This window comes from Leptonychotes weddellii, chromosome 8 (genome assembly GCF_054177405.1).
Source record: "Leptonychotes weddellii isolate Sample4059 chromosome 8, ASM5417740v2, whole genome shotgun sequence".
Classification (NCBI taxonomy): Eukaryota; Metazoa; Chordata; class Mammalia; order Carnivora; family Phocidae; genus Leptonychotes; species Leptonychotes weddellii.
This window is the reverse complement of record NC_138376.1, coordinates 32821058-32835272: the sequence shown is the minus strand read 5'-3', so window position 1 is coordinate 32835272 and position 14215 is coordinate 32821058. Positions and strand designations below refer to the sequence as shown.

General features: G+C 52.6%; 1 protein-coding gene and 1 long non-coding RNA gene across 2 annotated transcripts in view; both read right to left on the bottom strand.

Moving 5' to 3' along the window:
- LOC145722831 (uncharacterized) overlaps positions 1-6587 on the bottom strand; it is a 19306-nt gene extending 12719 nt beyond the window's left edge. The window contains exon 1 of the long non-coding RNA XR_014147399.1: positions 6555-6587. This is a non-coding gene — a long non-coding RNA (uncharacterized LOC145722831). The remainder of the gene's footprint in view (positions 1-6554) is intronic.
- Positions 1-14215, bottom strand: part of POLH (DNA polymerase eta) — a 277794-nt gene that overhangs the window by 91370 nt on the left and 172209 nt on the right. The gene's annotated exons all lie outside the window — the stretch shown is intronic.

Sequence of the window (14215 nt, the reverse complement as noted above, 5' to 3'; positions counted from 1 at the left end):
TGCAGAACGTGCCCTCCTCAACACCCACCACCAGACCAACCCATCCTCCCACCCCCCTCCCCTCTAGAACCCTCAGTTTGTTTTTCAGAGTCCATCTTCTCTCATGGTTCGTCCACCCCTCCGATTTCCCCCGCTTCATTCCTCCCCTCCCGCTACCTTCTTCTTCTTCTTTTTTTTTTCTTAACATATCTTGCATTATCTTAAAAAATACATTTAAAAAAATCTTCTGTGCATCAAAAAACACTATCAAGTAAAAGTAAAAAGTAAAAAGGCCACCCCCAGAATGGGAGAAAATATTTACAAATCGTATATCTGATACCCAATAAGGGATTAATACCCAGAATACATAGAGAACTCCCAAAACTCAACAACAACAAAAATAACCCAATTCGAAAACGGGCAAAGACTTGAAGAGACACTTTCCCAAAGAAGACATACAGATGGCCAATGAGCACATGAAAAGATGCTCAATGTCATTCATCATCAGGGAAATGCAAATCAAAACTAGAATGAGGTACCACCTCACACCCATCAGGTTGTCCACTATCAAACAACCTGAAAATCACAAGTGCTGACTAGGATGTAGAGAAATTGGCACTGTTGGTGGGAACAGAAAATGGTGCAGCCTTTGTGGAAAACAGTTTGGTGGCTCCTCAAAAAACGAAAAATGGACTTACTGTATGATCCAGCAACTTCACTTGTGGGTATATTACCCCCAAAGAATTGAAAGCAGGGTTTCAAAAAGATATTCATACACCCGAGTTCATAGTGTGGACATGGTGAACATTATTCACACTAGCTAAAAAGTGGAAGCAACCCAAGGGCCTATCAATGGATGAATGGATCAGCCAAATGTGGTCTATACATACGATGGAGTATCATTCAGCTTTCAAAAGGGAGGAAATTCTAACATTATTCTACAACATGGATGGGCCTTTGAGGACATTTTGCTAAGTGCAATAAGCCAGTCACAAAACAACAAATACTCCACTTACATGAGGTACTTAGGGTAGTCCAATTCACAGAGACAGGAAGTAGAATGGCGGCCACCAGGGGCTGGGGTCAGCCAGGGAAGGGGAGTCTGTGCTTCACGGGTACAGAGCTGCAGTTGGAAACGACGAAAAAGCTCTAGAGAAATATGGTGGGGATGGTTGCACAACAACAGGAATGTACTCAATGCCACTGAACTGTATGTACACTTTGAAGTGGTTGAGACAGTAAATTTTATGTTAAGTGTGCTTTACCACAATAAACAAAAATTAAGTAAAAGAATTAGAGACAAAGTGTAACTCCAAAGCAAGTGAGCCTGAGATGAGAAAGTTCCCTGAGGGAGGGCGGGAGAAGCAGCTCCGGCGGGAGAAGCTGTGCAAGGCCCAGGCTGAGGGCAGGGCTGGTCTCTGCCACCAGGCCTCGCTAGGCTCTGGTCGTGGCGCTTCCTCGCTCCAGGGCTCGGTGTCCTCATCTGTCTAGTGGGATTAATAAAACCTGCTCTGCCAAACCCCTAAGAAACTGTGTGTACAAAGGGCTTGAGAAAGGATAAGCTGCGGCCTGTGGTCTCTGAGCCAGATGATAAGTTAAAAGCAACAGGCAGGAATCTGGTGGAAATAATTAGCTTTCAATGCCTGAGAAAAGACAAAAGTCCTGAACTGCTCTGTGAACCACGAGTAGGAAAGGAGGGGGAGCTTGAGATAAAGTCTTCACAGAAATAGGGATGGCCCTGTCCACAACAGACTTTCCTGTGAGGGTCATCTTGTCCATCCCTCTGCCTCCTCCAGGCCTGGGCTACTGGACAAGCCCCCTCAGGGCCCCTGGCCCTGCCCTTGGGGAGCCCCCAGGGTGCAGGGAGGCCACAGCCTCCTGACACGGAGCCCAAGGCAGTGACAGACAATCCAACACGGCCAAGCTCGAGGCCCCTAGATTCCTACCGCTTCCCACCCATGCTCGCACACACTGACATCTGGGACTATTGTGACCCCATCCTGCTCTTCCTGTGCGTTTGTCTTTTTGTGACTGGCATAGAGCACTTAGCAAAATGTCCTCCAGTTTGATCCATGTTGTGGTGTGTGTTAGAATTTCCTTCTTTTGGAGGGCTGAATAGTACTCCATTATATGTACAGACTGCATTTTGCTTATTCATTCATCCATTCCCAGGCTGGCTGGGGCAAATCATGAAAGCCTTCTGGAGGCTTGGCTAAGCCAGTCTGCTGGAGAAACAGCAGGGCCGCAGCCCATCACCCACAGTGGTAAAAAGCACGGAACTTTGATGCAACACAGACCAGGGGTCGAGTCCCGCTCTGCCCCTGGCTCTGTGTGCGATCTTGGGCGGTTACATAAGCTCTCTGGGCTCCCTTCTACACTCTGGGAAACATGGGGGTGAGATCTGTACCCTCTCGCAGGGCTGTTGAAAGGATTACAAATGAATCTATATATATCCCCAGGGCCTAACAAAGGGTAGCCCTTATTATCAATATTATTACTTATTATTCTGCTTCCCAAGGCTGGGGGGTGGGACAGAGATGGAGAATGGAAGGACCGGAGAGTTGCCAGGTCAGGATGGGATGATGTTGGCGTACCTTCCAAGTGTGTAGGACATGCGTATGTCTAGTGGTTGAGGGTGAGGGACCCCAGGGACCTGCCTAGCCAAGCCCTGACCTCCTGAGGGCCCAAGACCTGCTCTTCCCTCTCATTTGACTGGAAGACCACACACACACACACACACACACACACACACACACACACACACCCCCGCTCTGGGAATCCTAAGCCAGGCAGGTTTTTTCCTCTCCCAAACTACTCTCCTGTCAGAGCTCGGGGGAGAAGCACCCTGGACTTTACCCTCCCTTTTGGGCTCACAAGTTCCCCGGGCTGTTTGCCCTTAAAGACACATGTGGCCCAAGGCCAGCCAGGAGGGGAGGCAGGCCCTGAGAGGATGTGTTCAAAGGAGCCACCATCCTCCTCTTCAGGTGTCTGCTCAGCGCCGCCCCAGGGCCACCCCTCTGTCACCACCTCCCACCCATCCTCGTACACACTGACATCCGGGGCTGTTGGTGACCCAACAGGTAACCATTAACCCGGAGTGAAGGTGCTGGCCCTTTAAGGCTGCCCTGGGAAGAGATGACAAAATCACCCCACTGGACTTTGTGCCCTGAGGCTGCTAGGGGTGAAAACAAGGCCTGGGAGCTGCAGGCAGCCTGCTCAGGCAGGCTCACAGCCAACAAGACCCTTTCCTTCTCTCTTTCTCGGATAGGTTTGCCCTGCTCGTGAGAAATGGGACCTCTGCTGTGCACGCACGTCTCCAGGAGGCACACTTTCTCTGATGGGCATCCTCTCTGCCCCAGCTGCTAGGCTTCCTTCATACCCCCCCTCCTTCCAACAGGTGTCTCAGCCTGGGCCATCTTTTCAGTGCCCATCTGCCACTGGGCGAGGAGCAGGCCCTGGTAAGGACCTCTCTTTCCGCGCCCCACACCCAGCCCAGAGCCCTGCCCGGCGAAGGCACTGGCCTTGTGAAGGCAAAGGGATGTGGGCGATCTCGGGGAGAGAGCACGGGGCGGGGGCGGGGAGTCAGACCGCCTTGGGGTTCTGGCTGCATCGCCCCATCCTGACCAGACCTTGGCTTCTGGGTCACCGCAGGGCCTCGGGAGTATCTCTGCCCATCTCTGAGCCAGCATGTCTGCCGGCAGGCGACAGGCCCTCTCATTGCTAGCTGCCATCTCTGGCTCCTGATGGAGCAGGGCTTGCTGGGGAATGGCCCACATTCTCCCCTTCTCCAAGAACCAGGCCCACAGGCCGGTCGCCGGCATATGTTGGACTAAAGGAGATGGGCAAGGGCTCTCTTAAATGCCTTGCACCAAATGAATGGTTGTGTAAGAATGTTTTAAGGGCCTCATGTGCTGCCTCCTCAGGGAAGCTTTCTCTGACTGCCCTGACATTTGCTCTAACGCTGAAGACTGCTCTGGTAAATATCTCACCTCCTTGAGGTCAGGAACTATCTCACCTCCAACTCTGAGAACCAGAATGAGCACGGTGCCTGGCACATGGAAGGCTCTGGCCAAAAGTCTTTTGAGTGAAAAATGCATGAACGTTTATGGTTTTAAAATATCAGCACTGCACGCAAAAGGAGCCCCGGGTCTGAGGAGGGATGTGCAGGTTGGGCCTGGACAGGCCGAAGCTCTTTCACTACTAAGTTGGGTGACCTTGAGAAATGATCTGACCTTCCTGGGCCCACTTTGGCCCAGATCCCACGGGCCAGTTAGTTAGTAAGCATCAGTTAGGGGTCTGCTGAGTGCAGGGCACTGGGGTGGGGTGGGGATCAGGGGGCCACACGAGAGAATTAGAAGACACGGTCTCTGCCTTCACAGAGTTCACCTGTGGAACGCACCCACCTGAAAGAAGATCAACAGCGAGCAGAGGACAGGACAGGATAGACAGGCAGACCATAGGTAGGAATGAGAGGATGATAAGAGCAGGGTGGAAGTAATCCCGGGAGGTTTCCTAGAGCAGGTGAGTTCTGAACTGTAGACACAGGACATTAATCTCATTCCTTCATTCACCCATCTGTTGGACCAGACATTGTCGCCAGGCTTTGAGGACACAATGGTAAACAAACACTGTCCTTCCTTCCAGCAGCTTACAGCCTCACTAAGAAGCCGGCATCTCGACCCAGGTGACCACATAATCTGAGATGCGGCCTGATAGATAGAGAGACCACATGCCAGAAACAGGAAGAGCATCTCGGAAGGGTCAGCCTGAAAGAAATACAGAAATCTTCTGGGAGAATCTGAGCTTCTAAGGGAGCAGGAGACACAGTTAATGAGAAGGGGCAGGAGGAACCTTATAAGGCAACAGGTAGCTGACAGATAAACAAGGTTAATGAGGACCTGTTGTTTCTCCAGGTTCTTGGTGACCTCACCTTTGACCAACAATTTCCTGGCACTGGCTCAGGCTGCCAAGGGGGTAGAGGGGGAGGAAGAGGAGGGTAAACAGCAGGTAAGGCCAAAGGTGGCTCTGGAAGGCAAGGGGCACATTCCGTAAAGTCTCCCCAGCCTGAGGCCTGAGGCAGAGCCCAAAGTCCGATAGGGAACCCACACCTGCATTCAAGCCATCCGAAGAGACCATAAATACCTGAGAACCCACCAGAAAGGATGCTTTCAGCTGCCTGGGAATTCCTCCCCTCTCCAGCTCCACAGCCCCGCTCCCCAGCTCCCCAAGCGCCCCCTTCTCCTGGAGGCCTTCTGGATTCAATGGAAGGAGCTAAGGATTTCCATCTGGGCATGACCTCCTCCCCCTCAACCTCCTCCTCTTCTCCCCTCTCCTTACTCCCCCTGGCCCAGAGTGCTAGTGGGAGACCCCGAGAGCTAGCAGCTGGGTCCCAGGCCCACTTTGTCACCCACAGGCTGTGTGACCTCGGGCAAGTCACCCAACCTCCCCAAACCTTGGCTTTGTCATCTGGAAAACAGAGATGTCGAAAGGGAATACTTTCCCAGGGCTTTGGGGAAGAATAAATGAGATAATATACATGAAATAAAAGTAAGCATTATTATTCTAAATGCTAGATGCTATTCTAGTATCACCCAAACTTCTAATTTACTGAAGAGGAAACAGGTCCAGAAAAGACATGAAAAAATTGGGGAATAGGGTACTTTCTCTTCCTCCTCCTTCTATTACTCATCTTAGTCAGCCTGGCCTTCTAAATATGGTTTCCTAAATTTGAGGGGGCACAGAGCCCTTGGAGAACGCAAAAGCAAAGAACTTCCTCTCCCCCAGATACATTCATTGGCATACCCCCAAAGTCCGTGTGAGTAATTTCAGGCAGTTCATTTGCCTCAGGTTGGAGATGCTTGCTCTGTGACAGACTAGCAGCCACAGCCCTCAGGCCATGCTTTCATAGTCGAAGTTCCGGGGAAGCGAGAAATGACGAGGGGCAAATCCTAAACTTCGGGCAGCAAACCTCAGCCAAAGGGTCCCCCAAAGCCAATCCTCAAGGCCCTGGGAAGGAAGTCTTATCTGAGACCCCCTCCAAATAGCTCACCACCCTCTCCCTACCCCCACCCATTCCCAATCCACAAAAACCTCCTGAGCTAGTTCATTCCATTCTGGTCCTTGAAAGTCAAACAGAATCTGAGACTATCTGTGCAAACCTCTTTATCTTTCCAGATGAGGAATATAAACAACAAAAGATAGACGGACTTGCTTAAAGTCACCTGGATAATCAGTATAGGAGCCTGGCTGAACTAAGCAACTCAGGCCCCCAGTGTGTGTCAAGAACCTACTGTGTGTTCTGGGCCCTGCTGGCAGGGGTGGGGCCGCCAAGAATTGATGAGCTACAACTTGATTGGCCAAGCAAGCCTAAAATCCTTGGAATGAGAGTGCAAACAGGTTACCAAGCTCCTGATTGTGTAAGAGAGGTTGCAAAATCTCTGCAAAATCTACAAGACTAGCAAAGGCAGAGTTGGAACGTCCATCCATCTATCCATTCATTCATTCGTTCATTCATTCATTCAAGAAATATGTAACAAACCCCAAATACTAGGCATGAGCATGCAGTGGTAACTCACCCAGACGAGGTGCCTGCTCTCCTGGAATCCTAGAGAGGGAGAAGACAATAAACATGTGAACAAAATTAATTTAGCTAGTGAGGAATACTATGAAGAAATAAAACATGATGTAATTGTTGACGTGATTGATATTGTCAAGGGGAGGTGCTCAAAGGAGGCCTCTTGGAGGAGGTGATAGTTGAGCTGAGTCCTAAAAGGTGAGGAGGAGGCATCCATGCAAAGGTGTGGAGCTGGAATGTTCTAGAAGGAGGGAACAGCAAGTGCAAAGTCCCTAAGACAGACATGAAACTGATATGTTCAAGGAACGGAGAGATCAGTGTGTACAGGGGGTGAGAGGGGCCTCCAGGAGGTGGAAGATTTGGTCAGGAGGCAGGTAAGGAGGGCAGGCTTTATGCGGTGAGTGGGGAGGGTTTAGGCAGAGAGGAAGCATGTTCCCGCATGTGGTGTCAAAGCTCATCCTGGCTGCTGGGAGGGGCACAAATTGGAGGGACCGGAAGGGAACAAGGAAGCCACAAAACCCAGGAGAGATGGTGGGAAGAGTGGGGCAAGGGATGGAAATATTTCTGAAGTAGAACAGGCCCCAGGATGCTGATGGATTTGGATGTGGGGCTCAAGCAAAAGCAGAGATCAAATACAAAAGCCAGGCTTTGGGCTTGAGCAACGACGGGGGTGGCGATACCATTTCCAGGTACAGGAAAGTGACAGGTTACAAGGGAAGCCAAGGGTTACCAGTCGTGTTTCAGGAAAAAAAGCCCAGTGTCCTTTGCTCACAACCTGTTCCATTAATGTCTAGCACATAAGAGTGTCCACATGACAACAAAAGATAGAGCCTTTTCAAGAATTCAAAGGAGGTTGTGACAGAGGATGGGGAAGCAGAGGCCCGGCTCTGAAAATGGTCAAAATCTCCAGAAGTGTTATCCATCACAGTAGAATTTCAAAATCGTTTTCCTTCTGGGTTTTCTACACCGTGCTGCGGGCGGCTAGGCCGTGCGGCCGGGGACAGCGAGGCTGGCAGGGCGGCCCCGGGCCTGGGGTTCGTGGTTCTTTAACTCTTGCTCACTCTCTCAGCCCATTTTCATCTTATACAAATGCGATCACCGGATTTGGGCATGGTTCTTTTTCCTAAGTCAAGAGTTTCCTTTTTATTGGAAAAAACTACTACCTGGGATCAATACAAAACCACACTCTCAGTGCCACCTTCTGAGGGAAACAGGGGCATTAGACCCTGCAGGCAGAGCCCCCCCTGGGGGCCTCCTGACCATCTCCCTGTGCCTGTTAGGACAGACACCAGAGAAAGGCGACAGATTCCTCCTTTAGGGATTCTGGGTGGGAAACCTAACCTCCTCCCTCCTGAATCTTGTAAAGCCCCCTTGGAGCCCCCCCCCCAAGCCCTTGGGGTCTTGACGGGCCCGTCTCAGCCTTGCCTCAGCCCTGCCTCTCACCTGGGCCTCTGCTGACCCCTGCCACATCCTTCCTCTTTCCCTTCCATCCCAGTCCCTCCACATGGTCCTTGTCTACTTCGTGGGTTGTTTTGTTTTGTTTTTTAAGACTTTATTTATTTATTTGAGAGAGAAAGAGAGTGAGAGAGAAAGCACAAGCTGGGGGGTGGAGGGAGAGGCAGAGGGAGGGGCAGACTCCCTGCTGAGCAGGGAGCCCGACGCAATATGAGGCTCAATCCCAAGACCCCAGGATCATGACCTGAGCCAAAGGCAGACGCTTCACCGACTGAGCCACCCAGGCGCCCCAGTCCTTGTCTACTTCTGACTAGAGGTGTCTGATGGTCTTCCTCATGTGGGGCTCTAGCACTAGTCCACCTCCTCCAGGAAGCCCCCAGTGGTTAAGCCTGATGCTATCATCAACCTGGTAGTACAATTTCTGGCCTTTTCTTCCCCCCTCTCTCGTCTGTATGCAGATGTGTGATCACCCTGGAGAGAGAGAGAGAGAGAGAGAGAGAGTGTGTGTGTGTACAGGCCTGGATGAGCATGTCTCCCACTTAGATGGGCGGATCTTATGGGACCTGAGAGTGACCAGTGGACACCCCCAATCCTCTTCTGCAGGAACTCCCCCCCACCATATGGGCCTATTCCTGGTCACTGTCCTGCCTTCCTACTCTCCCTCGTCCCTTCCATCCAGCCAAAAAAATATTTACTGGGTGCCTACTCTGAGCCAGAGAAGTGCCAGGAGAACACCAGCGAAGGAGAAAGACAAGGCCCCAGCTGTCACAGAACTGTTGTTCCAGGTTGGAGGACAGATTATAAACAGAAACATTGATGGGGGAGCGGGTAAGTAGTAGAGGTAGAGAGAACAGGTCCCTCCCACAGGGATAGGTGCTAGTCCCTCTCTCAACAAAATGAGCACCTACTATGTGTTGGATGCTATTCCAGGGACGTAAGATACATCAGTGAACAAACAGACAAAGATACTTGCCCTTGTGGAAGTTAAATTCTAGTTGGGGCGGCGGGGGGGGAGCGGGGGGAGACCAACACTATATCGTGAACATAATAAATAAGTGCATTTTATAATGTGAGGGCATTGGAAAGTGATCAGCGTTTAGGAAAAAGAGTAAGGTAAGAGATGAGAGTGTGGGGAAAATGTCGCCATTTTAAACAGGCAGCTCAGGGGAGGCCTCATTTTGGAGGTGGTATTTGAGCAAAAAACTTGAAGAAGGCGAGGGAGTGAGTCCTGCAGATAGCCGGAGAAAGAACATTCCGGGGGGGAAAGGTCGTGCAAAGGTCCTGGTGCAGGAGCATACCGCATATGTTTGAAGGACAGCAAGGAGGCCTGTGGGGTTCCAGCAATGGAAGGGAAGGAGCTGAAGATGGAAGTCAGGGAGGCAGCCAGCCTGGGAAGGGATCATGGAGGTCCTTTAGGGCCATGTGAGGGCTTTGGCTTTTGCTCTCTGGGAAATGAGGAGCTGCTGCAAGGATTTGAGCCCAAGAGGGACATGATCTGAGCCACCCTTTCCTCACTAAAGGGCAAAACTGTAGAAAGTGATGGAGGAGGAGGCTGCTGCTTGAGGTAATGGGGTCAGTGGCTCTCTGAGGAAGAGCATCTAAGCTGGGGTCTGAGGGGCAGAGATTGGACATCCACCTTCCTCCCCCTCCTCTTCCTCAGTCTGTCATCCAGGGAGAGCCTTCTGCTGTCAAACTACGCCTCTCTCTTTTCCCCTCACATCTCCTTGCTGCCCCCCATCCTCTCCCTCCCTCCCTCTCTCCTCACACCCCCTTGCCGACCTCCCTCTCTCTTCATCTCCCTCCCTCTCCTCACCTCTTTTTGGCTTCAGCCTCACGCCATGGGGATGAGGGCTTCCCCCTTCCCAGGGTTCCTAGGAAACAATTGTAAAAAGCACTAGGAAAGGCGGCAGCAGGCCCTTGGCAGGAGGGAGGATGGCAGATTACAGTGTCTGGTTGCGGCTGCTCACCCTGTAATCAGCAGGGTGTCTCAGGTGGACAGGGACCCTGGGGCATACCCTGCCAGGCCGGGACTTCCCATCCCCAGTCCACTCCTCCCCAGTCCCCCATCTCAAGCAGAGGGGAGAGAGAGGGGGCATCTTGCAGGCCTTCCCTCAGCCCAGCCTTCAAGCTTTGATCAGGGGTGAAGCTAAAAGAAACTTCCAAGCTTTCCAGGGGCACCTGGGTGGCTCAGTCGTTAAGCGTCTGCCTTCGCTCAGGTCATGATCCCAGAGTCCTGGGATCGAGCCCCGCATCGGGCTCCCTGCTCAGCAGGAAGGCTGCTTCTCCATCTCCCACTCCCCCTGCTTGTGTTCCCTCTCTCGCTGTGTCTCTCTCTGTCAAATAAATAAAATCTTTAAAAAAAAGAAGAAGAAGAAAGAAAGAAACTTCCAAGGTTTCCAACACAACCCCTCATGCTGCAGAGGGTGGGCCCCAAGGGCAACAGTGCAGCTCCGGATCGCATAGTCAGATTCAAACCCAGGATGCTGTCCACATCCCAGCCAGTCTCATCTTGTGGCCCAGGCCTCCGGATCAAGCAGCAGGTCAAGGCTTCAGTGCTCCTGCCTCGAGGCAAAGAGGACAGGGCTGTCAGACCCAGTCTAAGAGCAGAGCAGGGCAGTGGCTACTAGCTGCTGTCTCCAAAGGGCCGGGGAAAACTCTTTCCCATTTAACATGACCCTGATCCCACACCTCTGGGGGAGTGGACATGGCTCAGCCCAACAGCCCTCCTGTCTTCTAGGAAAGGAACCTCACAAGGTCAGCCTCCCGGGTCACCTGTCTGTCCAGGAACAGGCCTAGTTCTTCTCGACTATCAGGTGCCACGCGTGGCTGTGGCCTCCAGCACCTGAGTCATCTGTGACTCATTGCCCTCTGCCCTTGGTCCCAAGAGGGTTGGGCCAGGTGGACTTGGCATGGGAATGGGATGAGACCTGTCCAGTGTCCCTGGTTTAGGCAGGCCTGTCCCTGTCCCTCTCCTCCCTGCACTGAGACAGAACTAGACCCCTCACGGAGGACACCCATGTCAACACACATGCGCTCACAGGGGAGCCGGAGCCCCCCCACCCCCACACGCAGACGCAGACGCACACAGGCGCGCATGCGCGCATGCGCACCCTCCCTCACAGTGCCTTCTCATTCACACATGGATTGAGTGGACCCACATCCCCCAAAGTCTCCATCTAGCCCAGACCACAGGCCTGGGAGTTAAGGTCAACACTTAACTTCCCTGTGTGACCTCAGGAAGGACTCTTCCCCTTTCTAGGCCTCAGTTTCCTCCTCTGATCTGGGACTCACAGACCTCCAACATCCCTTTTAGCCCTAAATCTAAAGACGGATTTTAAGAAGTGACTTCAGACCTGTGGTCAGCCAGTGAGGGAGAGAGCTAGCAGGGTGAAAGTGGGCATGGCTGAGGGAAAGGACTCTTCCCTGGTACTCTCCTGATCGTATGACACCTAAGGCTATAGGCAAACACTGCAGGGAAGGAATGGTAATGCCTCTTCCCCAAACCAGCCAGCTCAGGGCCTCCAGGGAGAGGGGCCTCCACCCCAAGGAGAAGGGTCAAGGAGATAGACTTCCACATGCCTCCCCCTCAGACTGGGGCTCCCTGTGGACAGGGCTGTGTCTGCCCCTTAAACTACACCTCCCTGAGGGCAGGGCTGTGTCTCCCCCTCAGACTAGGGCTCCCTGAGGGCAGGTCTGTGTGTCTCCCCCTCAGACTGGGGTCCCTGAGGGCAGGTCTGTGTGTCTTCCCCTCAGACTGGGGTCCCTGAGGGCAGGTCTGTGTGTCTCCCCCTCAGACTAGGGCTCCCTGAGGGCAGGACTGTGTCTCCCCTCAGACTGGGGCTCCCCGAGGGCTGGGCTGTGTCTCCCCCTCAGACTGGGGCTCCCTGAAGCAGGGCTATGTACCCCCTCAGACTGGGACTCCCTGAAACAAAGCTGTTCTTTTCCTCAGACTGAAAGCCCACAGGTCAAGAGCTTTTGATTTTATCTTTATTTCCCAAACCAAATCTTCCCCTCCCTGAGTGAGTCTGACCCAGCTCCAGGGCCTATTCCCCTTCCACCCGTTTTACAATATGTGAGTTGGACCCCAAGACGACAGCACCCACGGAGATGGAGGCAAGCAGTGATATAACAATCTAGCAGTTCCACCAGGTCTTTCCCAACCTCCTCCCGTCTTATCCTCAAATCCTCTCCAGAATGTGGGTCACACCTGGATCTTATTCCCCAGAGGAAAGATAGAGCAGTGAGTTTCAGAAAGCCAGAGATTTGTCAGGTCACACAGCGGAGGGTCCCCAGGCCCTCACCCTCTCTGTCATGTCCACCCACCCGGACCCCACAAGGCCTGGAGAGGGCCCAGCCCCCAGCCCCCAGGAAGGGGTTAATGAGCTTTAGTGCTGGCACGGTGGGAAAGTTGGGAAAGCTAGGGAGGGAGCAGTGTTTCTCCACTTGGCCAGAGCTTCGGTTTCCCAATACAGTATTACTGTGGGCCAGTGACAGGCAGCGGGGCAGGCTGGGCACTGCCAAGCTGAGGATCCCAGCACCTTCCTCTGTGGCACTGGCCGGGGAACCAGCCCCAGCCCCTCAGGGCTCTCAGCGGGGAGGGCCCTGGTCTCTGGGGAGGGTGGGTCAGTGCCCACAGAGGCAGGGCAGGAAGACAAGACTACCACCTAGGAGAGTGAAAGAGAGCCCCCGAGAGGGCGCTGCCTGCTGGCCCGGCAGCCATGAGGTAAAGAAGTAGCAGACCCCCACTTCAGGGTCTCCAGCTGCCCCTGCCACCTTCTGTCACAGCTTCTAAGATAGTGTCTTCCTGACATTTTTGTTTTACCATAACCCATGTGAAAAAATACATCCTACACCATGACCCCTGAGCACATATGAACCCAGATACCCCAAGAGTTTCGAGAAATAATATTGACCCTTACTACTCACAAGGCTCTCTGAATATTTTCTATTCTCTTTCATATTTCAGAAAAAGCATAATGCTGGCTGCAAACCCCTAAACTGACCTCCTGACCCCCTGACAGATCAGTTTGCAGTTTGGAAAACACTGCTCCAAGGTCAGCAGGCTAGATACATCGCCACTGCACATATAGGGACACTGAGGCCCGGAGAGGAACCAGAGACTGCCCAGGGCCACAGGGCCGGTCAGGGACTGAGCCCCAGCCAGAGCTCAGGTGGTTCCCACCACAGAATTTCCACTGTAAGTTCCCAGAGCCTGGGGACTTCTTGAGCCCCCTGCCTGCAAAAACAAGGCTGGGGGAGAGAATTACCACTGGTCGAGCATCAGAAAAGAGGAGAAGGTGGTTTGCTGAGAGAAGCAGGCTCTCCTGGGCTCCCCTAGGTCCCAGCAGTCAAAACTCTTTTGAGTCTAAGGAAAAGGTCAGGCTTGGGGGTCAGATTCATTTCCTCCAGAAAATGGTCTTAATATGATGGGGAGGAGAAATGGAGGTTCCTGGGCTGAGGGGCAGTGACACAAAGCCCCTCCCCTCAGGGAGCCCCCAGTCTGAGGAGAGAGACCCCGCCTTTGCTCTCAGAGAGCTTCTAATTTGCTTCACATCTCTGCTGCAGGCAAAAATTAGGGACATATCCAAAACAGGGGCCTATCCAAATGCAATGTCTACACTGGGAACCTTGCTGGCAAAGCAGCAAGAAGGATGAGCAGGAAGGAGAGAAGCATCAAAGCCCCTGAAGGGGGTGGGGGGCGCCTGCGTGGCTCAGTCGATTAAGCGTCCAACTCTTGATTTCCACTCAAGGTCGTGAGATCGAGTCCTGAGTCGGGCTCTGTGCTCAGTGAGGAGCCTGCTTGAGACTCTCTCTCTCTCTCTCCCTCTGCCCCTCCCCACTCAAATAAATAAATAAATCTTCAAGGCACCTGAAGGAATCACCTAGGAGGAAGGTCCAGCCACTCCTTTCAGGTAGGGTTGCCAGACTAAGTACAGGATGCTTAGCTAGATTTGAATTTCAGACAAATAATGAAAATTTAACTGGGTGTCCTGTATTTTTATTTGCTGTGTCTGGCAACCCTACCTCCAGGACATTTCCTCTTCATACCTGTCAGGGTCAGGCTGACCAGGAAGCGCACGTAGGACTAAGACAGCAGGAGAAGCTCAGATATCCAGGTACCCAGTACTGTGGGGGGTGGGGACAAAAATGAGAGTTCCTAGAACTCCCTCAGACCCACAGACACCCCCAGCTTGAGCCACCGCCTCC